We start from the raw sequence: 10,813 nt of genomic DNA on the forward strand, positions 1-10,813 counted from the left end.
ATCCTCTAACCGTTTACCTGTGTTGAAAAAGATATTCAACTCTAATGTCATATTCTCAAAAGACATACTCATGACTCTATTCCTGCAATTAATGATTGCGTTTGAAGTGACAAGGAATGGGTGACCAAGAATGATGGAAATTTGAGTGCTCATGTTATTGATGGGTTCCATATCAAGGAAGATAAAATCTACTTGGTAGTAGAATCTGTCATCTTGGACCAACACATCCTCAATTATCCCCGCTCGGTACACGAACTGAGCGATCAGCAAGTTGTAATGTGGTTAGGGTGGGTTTTAATTCATCCAAACCTAACTGTTTATAGACCGAGTAGGGAATCAGATTTACGCTTGCTCCTAAGTCAAGAAGTGCATGCTGAATTCGGTAATTCCCAATTACACAATGTATGGTTGGGCTACTAGGATCTTTGAATTTCTGTGGCACATCTTACTTTAGGATGGCACTCACTTTCTCAGTTAAGAAGATTTTCTTTTGAATGTTTTGTTGTCGTTTGGTCGTACACAAGTTTTTCAGAATTTGGCATATGAAGGTATTTGCTTAACCGCATCCAGTAGAGGAATATTGACCTTCACTTGTTTCAACACCTTTAGAATGTCCTGAGAGTTAGAGAGAGGTTTTAGTGCAACCAATTGTTAGGGGAATGGGGCAATCGGCTTGCCCTAAAGTTTCGATTATAATTTGTATGGAGCAATACTAGGTCTATCATTATTGTCCTCTTTCGGGTCCTTAGGCTTTTTAGCCCTAACTGGAATAATTTTGTAAATAGTTTTCCCACTCCTAAGAGTGATAATAGATTTAGCTTGCTCCATTTGGTTTGAAGAGCTCGGGTCTCTAACTTCATATTGTGGTTATCGTATTCCCTATGTCAAGCCCTTGTATGGCTTTTACAAGGTCTTAAAAGGCTTATAGCATCCCCTGAATGAAAAGCTCTTCCTTTTGAAGATGTTTTAAAACCGGATCCTCTTGAGGTTTCTCTTGATCTGGAATTTGGTTGAAGAAACCTTGTGGGGTAGATGTTTGTCCATTCCTCCAACTGAAATTTGGATAATTTCTCTAACTAAGGTTATATGTATTGGAAGTAGGTCCATTGAAAGGTCTTTGATAATTTTTTACAGCATTAGATTGCTCATTCAACACCTCTTGAAAGGCAAGTATTGTTGGATAATTTTCAGTTGTGTGAATCTTGCAAGCACAAATACCGCAAACAGTTTCATTAACATTTTCCTTCTTTAATTCCATGACTTTGAGTTTTTTGGTGAGATTAGCCACTTTAGCATTGATATCCTCATCCTCTTTTAGGAGATACATCCCACCCTTCGCTTTGGATTTAGTTGGCCTAGACATGGTGTTTGATTTTGGGGAGACGTCCAATGATTGTCGGCATGCTTATCAAAGTAGTCCCACACATTATCGACACTTTTATTTATAAATTCCCCATTACACATTGTCACGACTAGTTGGCGCATGGGAGATGTCAGTTCATCATAGAAAAACTTTGTGATACGCTATGTTTCAAAACCATGTTGTGGGCATGAACTGACAAGATCCTTGAACCGCTCCTAACATTGGAAGAGTGTTTCATCTTCCCTTTGGGCGAAGTTCATGATTGACTTTCTAAGGGTGTTCGTCTTGTGGTATGAGAAATTTTTCTTTATGAACTCCCTTGTCATGTCATTCCATCTACCAATAGATCAAGGACGTTGTGACTGCAACCACATCTTAGATTTCTCTTTCAAAGAAAAAGGAAAGAGTTTCATCTTGACCATGTCATTGGACACGTTAGGAAAATATGGAGTGGTTAGATCTCATCAAACTCTTTCAGGTGTAAATATGGATTTTCAGATTCAAGACCATAAAATTTTGGAAGGAGTTAGATCACCCCTGGCCTGATATCCATATGTCCTGTACTTTCTGGAAAAACCATGCATGAGGGTATACTCACCCCCGCCGGTTGTAAATAATCTCATAAAGTACGAGGTGGGGGTGCTTTATACACCTCAGTCTTATCATGGACTTCCTCAACCCTAGTTTGAGGTTTTCTTCCCGGTTAATTTGTAGCCATCATTTCAATTAACTCTGAGAATCTTGAGTGGTGTCTAATCCTGCGATGGATAGGTAACCCCTCAACCAATCCTCCTTCAGTCAAAAGACGTCGAGTGTTGTCACAGACCCACTTGGGCATGAAACACTCTCAGCTCTCAAATTCAGATTCTACCTTAAACCTAAAAGAGAGAAAGGAGATAGAAATCTAAAAATAGAAAGAGAAAGGGAATTAGAAAGAAGTTACTAAATTAAACGTTCCTAATTAAAATCTACAAAGAAAAACAAAATTAGTTAGTTTCTAAAAGCCGAAAATAGGAAGTTTCTAAAAACAAAAGAAATCGTAGAATTAGAAAGTTTCTAAAAATAGAAAACAAACCTTAACAAAAAAGAGAAAAATTAGAAAGAGATTACCAATTTAGAAAGTTTCTATATTAGGATCCTACAAAATAGGAAAGTTTGGTTAGTTTCTAAAATAAAACAGAAAACCCTAATCCTAAAAATAGAAAATAGAAAAAAACTCTAATCTTAAACTAATTCCAAGAGTAGCTAATCTTAGAAAAATGCAACCGTTACTCCCTCGCAACGACGCCAAAAACTTGTTCATAACCCCAAGTGTAGGGTCATGATGTAGTAATAATCTCGGTAAGACCGAGGTCGAATCCACAGGGACTAATCTCGTGTGTTTTCTGAAAGCAACGAGAACTAGAACTAGAAGAAGATGAGAATCTAATCTAGAATATGTGAAAATAATTGTGAAAAGCTTAATGAAAAACTTGTGAAATTCAAAGGTGGGAAACTAGGGTTTCCAAGGATCCACTTGTATAGATCCGAGTGATCTATGCTTGATTCATGAACACAACTGGAATCAGAGTCCCGTCTTCATCTAATCGGAAGATATCTTAGTAAAATCAAATTTGAACTTCCTTTATCTAGTTCTCAATGGATGATAGGTATGAGAACTAGAATTGATTCCATCACAAAGCTATGCCCATTAGAAGAGGCAAACAACAGAATTTACCAATCCACAACCAATCTGAGAGACTTGTGAAAATTAGGGAGGATTCTATCATCCAACCATGCCCAAGTGACGATAGCGAACAATAGGATTTACTAATTGCATAAATCCCAATAAAAAAACATAATCAAAGCTATCACAAATTTATTGTAATTTAAGTCACAACAAATCATAAAATAAACTGAAAGTATTTCTTAAATATCAAACTAGAATTGAAGAGAGTTCATCAACATGAATCAAAGTAATAGGAAACCACCCATCACATTACAAGCTTCACCTCTTAGCCCTAGTTAAGAGGTTTAGGCGATCATAGACATGATTGATCTAAAAAACCCTTAAGAAAATCATAACGAAAAACAACTAAGGAAAAAGGAAAAAAACTCTTTGATGAAGGTAGCCTCTCCACGCTTGATCTCTGCTTCCATTTGCCTCTTTCTTCACGTTCCTTCCATTCCTTTTCCTCTTATTTCTCCTCGTCCTTTATAGGAAATTTCTGTCAGTCGGCTATGTGTGTAAATCTTACGCAGGTAAGTCGGCAACGTCTTGTGCAGCAACAGGCTTGCATGTGAAAGCGATGAAGTGGTCAGTGGTCCTCACCTTAATCTCTTCGAACAGTCTTCTCTAAGATGGTCAATTTTGGCCTGGGTTCCATCTGGATGGTTTGGATTTGCCATCTGATCAAAGGTGGTGGGCCATAATGTCTCTAGAAAGACGTGCAATAAAAGCATCTGATCCAGATCTTTTGTTAGGGTTGATGAGGCCCACTCATGATGATTTTCTAGGAGATCAGAGTCATTCATTAGCTCTGTAGGATCGATTTAGGCCAAGAGCTCGGATATGAATTGGATCCGTGTTTTGGGTGGACCAAATCACTATTTAACAAAGATCCAAGGGCTACAACTTTACCTATACGGTTACTTTATAAAACTCAGGCCGAATATAAAGTTTCATGCCAAATGGATAGTAGAAACACTAGCTATTAACTTGCATTTAGGATGATTTTCAAGCTTCCTTACCTTCAATCACTTGGTTTCCTTGGATCTTTGGCGTGTGAATTCTTCAATCTCGGTGTCCTGAGATCCGTCCCTTGCTTTGGTGATTCTTGAGCATCAAATCCATGCCTTTAGTACCCTTTTCAATCTAAGCTCTTAAATTCACCTTGCAATGCAAACAAGATTAAAATACAACATTAAGCATTATCATGTACATAAAACCAAGTAATAACTAGGGTCTAATATGCAATGTTTGACCCTCAACAACAACCACGCTTTATGGGGCCCACCAATTGCATACTTAAAATTCACTCCCTCAATTAGGTTATATCCTCTATTCTTGACCTCAAGGATAAAAATAAGCCATATCCACAACTTAGGTAGGCAAGAGTAAGGGGAATGATGGGAACAAGATGCCAACCATAGTTTTATATGGGGTCAGTGTTCACAACCCCAAGTGTAGGGTCGCAATGTTGTAATAATCTCGGTGAGACCGAGGTCAAATCCATGGGGAATAATCTTGTACGTTTCGGAAAGTAACTATAACTAGAACTAGAAGAAGATGTAAATATATAACTGAAATATTTGAGAAAGAAATTCTGAATAATGTAATTGAAACTTGTTAATTTAAAGGTGGGAACTAGGGTTTCTAGGGATCCACTTGCTGCTATTAGGATATTTCCTTATTTGATTTAAGGCACTCAATTGGAATTGGAGTCATATCTTATCCAATTGGAAGATATTCAATAAACTCAAATATGAACTTCTATTGACCTAATTCTCAATGGATGAAAGTCATGAAGAGTGGAAGTGATTCCATCACCTAACCATGCCCATGGAATGATGGTAGACAACAGGATATACCGATCCAACAACCAACATAGGAGAATTATGAGAGTTAAAAGGGATTTCGTCACTCATCCATGCCCAAGGGACGATGGAGAACAACAAGACTAACTAACTTCACACTCTCCAAGTAGAAAAAGAAGATACTTCAAGCTATTGCAGATCCATTATAATTTAAGTCACAACAAACCATTAAACACTAAAAGTATTCCTTAAATATCAAACTAGAATCAAAGGAGTTTAACAATTAACAAGAATCAAACAAGAAAAAATCTAAACCACGTCACTAGCTCTACCCCTTAGCCCTAGCTAAGGGATCTAGCCAACCATAGACATGATTGGATTAAAAACGCTAGAAGAGGGCATTAAAAACTAAGAAGAAGGGAAGAAGAACTCTTGGGAAGCATCTCTGCCATTTTGTTCTACTCCTCCAAATGTTAGGTATCCCCAAAAGTCTATAGGGAACCCATATTTATAGCCTTGTCCACATAAATTTGCAAAACCACATCAAATTTACACACTCCGCAATTGTTCTGCGTAATTCTTCGATATCATTGAACAACCTTTGATGTTATCGAAGAATGTATCTAATTTTTCCAGCGACTAAACTTGATTTTCCTATAATTCTTTAATGTCATCGAACAGCCTTCAATGTCATCGAAGATTTCATCTAGTTTGCCCAGCAACCAAAATCAATTTTTCTGTAATTATTCAATGTCATCGAACAGTCCTCGATGTTATCGAAGACTGGCTTTGATGACATCTGAGCTCAAATCTTCTGAATTTCTACACTAATTTTTGCACCAATTTCTACACTTCCTTCCTTTTTCACTTGATTTTCTTGAATCTTAGATTCTTGAAGTCTTCAATCTTGGTCTCCAAAGATCCATTCTTTACTTGATGATTCTTGAGCATTAAATCCATGCTTTTAACACTCTTTTCAATCTAAGCTCTAAGATTCACCTTACAACACAAACATGTATAAAATATACCATTAAGTATTATGATGTTCATAAAACTAAGATATAAATGGGGGATAATATGCAATATTTGACGCTCAACAAAACTCCCAACCAGCATTTTGCTAGTCCTGAGCAAAAATATGTGATAAATAATATTAAATCTTAAGTTTAAAATCCCTTTTTTTAGAAAACAATCTTTTGTGCTATCAAGTATGAATGAGTAGAATTAAGTGAGATAGTGGGATCTTGAAAACTTAGAGCTAAATCAACTATGCAATTAATCAAGTAGGTTCTTTATCATTTAAATCAGAATGGAAGTTCAAATATCAAGTTTTCTAATATGCTTGGTGAAAATCAATTTACTTCTCAGAAGACTACTTTTGTTTCGTAATGTTAGTCAAGTTCATCATATTAAGATTAATTGAAAACTCAAGTACTGATTCTAAACCTATCCCCTTTTTCATTCCTTTCCAGTTTTTGATTTTATATCGATGGTCACCATTATTTGTTACTCTTTTTCTGACATTACATCATTTTCAAAGACATTTTTCATTCCCCTCAAAGATGTTGTCATTCTTCATTCTTTATGACCTATTTGTCGATCTCCTATTTTTTAACTGGTTTTTTTTTTAATCTCTTAAGGTGGATAGAATTCTCCTAACTAAAATCTCAATATCTAACAATGATCTACATACTAACTATTTAGAAACTCAAGCACACTCTAAGAAAGCAAATTGAACATGTCTTGCGGTTTAAATTAACATCATATTCAAGCTCTTGCTTAATCAAGTCGAATGTAAGAACTGTGAGTGATATTTTACTTAGATGATCAAGCTCCAACAATATAAAATCCAATCACATTTCTCATCATACTCAAAGCATTCTTAATTACACAATTTATTGCCTTCCAAATAGAGTTCAACTCAAAATATAGAAAAATTTCTAAATTTTTTGCTCAAAACTGAGAAAAACACTGATTAGGTTTACCTAATCCCCATACCCCCCACAAAAATCTACATTGTCCTCAATGTACAAGAGATAAGCATGTAATGTAAATGAGGCAACGAAAAGAAAGGGAATGGTGATGGAAAGATAGTATCTGGAGGAAGGAAATTTGAAGCTTTTCCATATATCTTAGCATAAAAATGGGTTAGCACACAACAAAAGTAAATAGAGTATAAGCAAACTATCCTAAAATAGCAGAAATAAACAACCCTAGTCCTAAGAAAGCAATAAAGCTATCTATACCTCCATCAGACTAGGAGATCAATCCTGGTAAACAGGATCACTTAGAGATATGGACATGTCCTCTGAATCGAATTTCTCAACAAATGGTTTTAATTGATGTCCATTTACTTTGAATTCATTGCCATTATTTGGATTCATTATCTCAACAACCCCATGAGGATACACATTAATAATAGTGAAAGGGCCAGTTCAACAAGATCGGAGCTTTCCTGGAAAAAGATGTAATCGAGAATTGTACAAAAGAACTTTCTGGCACAGGAAAGAACGATTTCTGAAGAATGTTCTTATCATGGAACACATTCATCCTATCCTTGTAAATTCTCGAGTTCTCGTATGCGTCATTCGGAATCTCCTCAAGTTCAATCAATTGTAGTTTGCGCAACAAGTCAGTGTTATCTAAATTGAAGTTCAGATTTTTAATCGCCTAGTAGGCCCCATGTTCCAACTCCACAGGTAAGTGGCAAGCTTTTCCATGGATGAGTCTAAAGGAAAACATTCCAATGGGAGTTTTAAAGGCTATACGGTAAGCCCATAAAATATCGGTCAAGCAGATTGACTAATCCTTACGATCAGGGTTAACTATATTTTTCAAGATGTTTTTAATCTCCCTATTGGAAATCTCAGCTTGCCCACTTGTCTGTGGGTGGAATGGAGTGCTCACTTTGTAGGAGATGCCATATTTCTTCATTTAGTTTGTGAATGGCCTATTGCAAAAATGTGAACCTCCATCACTAATGATGGCCTGAGGCATTCTGAACTGGGAAATAATGTTTTCTTTTAAGAATTTAATGACCATCTGATGGTCATTGTTCCTGCACGGGATTGCTTCAACCCATTTAGTGACATAGTCTACAATGAGCAAAATATATAAATTCTCGAAAGATTGGGGGAATGGTCCCATGAAATCAATGCCCCAGCAATCAAATGCTTCGATTATGAGAATGAGGTTCAAAAGCATCATATTTCAATGGGATAATGCTCCTAACTTTTGACAATGCTCATAAGATTTGTAACACTCATGAGTGTCCATGAACATAGTAGGCCAGTAAAAGCCGCACGGTAAGATTTTAGCCGTGGTCTTGTTTGGTAGAAAAGTGACCACTACAGGCCTGAGAGTGATAAAAGGAGATGATACTTTGGTGTTCATTGTCTAATATACATCTTCTTAAAATTTGATCCAGATAATATTTAAATAAGTAAGGATCATCCTAAAAGAATTTGTGTACCTCAGTGAAAAATTTCTTCTTATCTTGTGCAGTCCAATTTGTCGGCGTGAAACTTGTGGCAAGATAATTAGCAATAGAAGTGAACTAAGGTGAGTGGGAGACTTTAAACAATTGCTCATCAGGGAACATGTTGTTTATGGCTGTCATCTCAAGGGAATCAGGTAGGTCAAGTCTCAAAAGGTGGTTAACCACTACATTTTCTACTCTCTTTTTTATCTTTTATTTCCAAATCAAATTCTTAGAGTAGTAGGATCCATTTATCAAGTGGGGCTTAGCATCATTCTTTGAAAGAAGATACTTGAGCATCGCATGATCGGTTTACATAATGATCTTGGATCTGATCAAGTAAAATCTAAATTTGTCTAAAGTGAATACTATGGCCAAGAGTTCTTTTTACTTAGTAGAGTATTTCACTTGGGTAGGATTTAGAGTTATACTTGCGTAATGAATAATGTAAGGCTTCTTTTCTTTTCTCTGGCCTAAAACTGCCCCAAAATCATAGTCAAACGCATCGCACATAAGTTCAAAATGAAGGCTCCAGTCGGGTGGCTGCATGATAGGTGTAATGGTTAATAAGCCCTTGAGCTTAGTAAAAGCTTCCTAGCATTGCTCAGTCCACTCTCATGGTGCATCCTTTTGAAGTAGAGTACATAGAGGATGAGAGAGGTGACTAAAGTCCTTTATTAATTTTCTATAAAACCCAGCGTGTCATAGGAAGGATCGCACGTCTCGTATATTCTTAGGTGGAGGTAAGTTAGAGATAAGATCAATTTTAGCCTTATTTACCTCAATTCTCTTGGACAAGATGATGTGTCTAAGGACAATTCGCTTACGAACCATAAAGTGACACTTTTCTTAATTCAATACCAAGTTCTTTTCCTCACATCGCTTCAGCACAATTTTCAAATTTTCCAAACGTTCGCTAAAGGATGGACCAAAGACCGAGAAGTCATCCATGAAGACCTTTAAATATTACTCCACCATGTTAGAAAAAAATTACTCAACATGCATCGCTGAAAAGTGGCGGGGGCATTACATAACTCGAATGGCATCCTTCAGTAAGCAAAGGTGTCATAAGGACATGTAAATGTGGTCTTTTCCTGATCTGCAAGGACTATCTTGATCTGATTGTAGCCCGAATAACCATCGAGGAAGCAATAGTAAGAGTGACCAACTAGCCTTTCCAAAATTTGATTAATAAAGGGCAAAGGGAAGTGGTCTTTCCTCATTACGGTATTCAACTTCCTATAGTCAATGCACATTCTCCAACTAGTAGTGATCCTAGTTGGCACGAGTTCATTATTGGCATTGGCTACAATGATGATTCCAGACTTCTTAGGAACCACTTGATTGGACTTATCCATTGGCCATCAGATATTGGGTATATGATACCTACATCAAATAGCTTAAGAACCTCGGTCTTAACCACTTCCTTTATGTTTGGATTCAATCTACATTATGGTTGTCATGAGGTCTTTGCATTATCCTTAAAATGAATGTGGTGAGTACAAATCAAAAGGTCAATTCCCTTGAGGTCCGCAATCGACCATCCAATGGCTCCTTTATGCTCAATGAGAGTGTAGATGAGCATACTCTCCTGTTCTTGCTTAAGGTAGGAAGAAATCACCATCGGGTATGTCTCATCTTGACCTAAATAGAAATATTTCAAATAAGAGGGTAAAGGTTTTAGGTCAAGCTTCGGCACCTTAAGTTAGACGGTAGAGGCACTATATCAGTTCGGGGTAATTCTTTGAATTATAGCCTCCACTGGTTAACTTCAAGCACTGGCACGGTATTCAGCATGATTCCCATCTCCCTAATCATGTCATCATTAAAATCATGGGAGTTGGCCAGGCACATCTCTAGAGGATCAGAGGATAAGGTCAAAAGTGTTCTATCTTCCATGATAGATTTAATCAAGTTGACATCGTAGGCATCATCATCATCTCTACCTATTTGCCCGTATTAAAAAAGATATTCAACTCTAATATCATATTTCCAAGAGACAAACTCATGACTCCATCCTGCAATTAATGATTGCATTTGATGTGGCAAGGAATGGGCAACTAAGAATGACAGGAATTTGAGTGGTCATGTCCACGATGGGTTGAGTATCTAGGACGATAAAATCTACCGGGTAGTAGAATTTGTTAACCTAGACCAACACATCTTCAATTATCTGTCTTGGTACACGAACTGAGTGATCAGTAAGTTGCAATGTGGTTCAGGTAGGTTTTAATTCACCCAAACCTAGCTATTTGTAAACCGAGTAAGGAATCAGATTTACACTCGCTCCTAAGTTAAGAAGTGCATGCTCAATTCGGTAGTTCCCAATTACACAAGTGATGATTGGGATACCGGGATCTTTATATTTTGATTGCACATCTTGCTTTAAGATGACACTCATTTTTTCAGTTAAAAAAAATTTCTTTTGAATATTTTACTGTCTTTTGGTCGTAGAT

General features: G+C 36.8%; 1 non-coding gene across 1 annotated transcript; it reads left to right on the forward strand.

Moving 5' to 3' along the window:
* The first annotated feature begins 1,534 nt into the window (after window positions 1-1,534).
* On the forward strand, window positions 1,535-1,641 carry LOC131224509 (small nucleolar RNA R71). The gene has a single exon (XR_009160987.1). It is a non-coding gene; the product is annotated as a small nucleolar RNA R71 (small nucleolar RNA).
* The last annotated feature ends 9,172 nt before the right edge of the window (window positions 1,642-10,813 follow it).

Source organism: Magnolia sinica, chromosome 13, assembly GCF_029962835.1.
Source record: "Magnolia sinica isolate HGM2019 chromosome 13, MsV1, whole genome shotgun sequence".
NCBI lineage: Eukaryota > Viridiplantae > Streptophyta > Magnoliopsida > Magnoliales > Magnoliaceae > Magnolia > Magnolia sinica.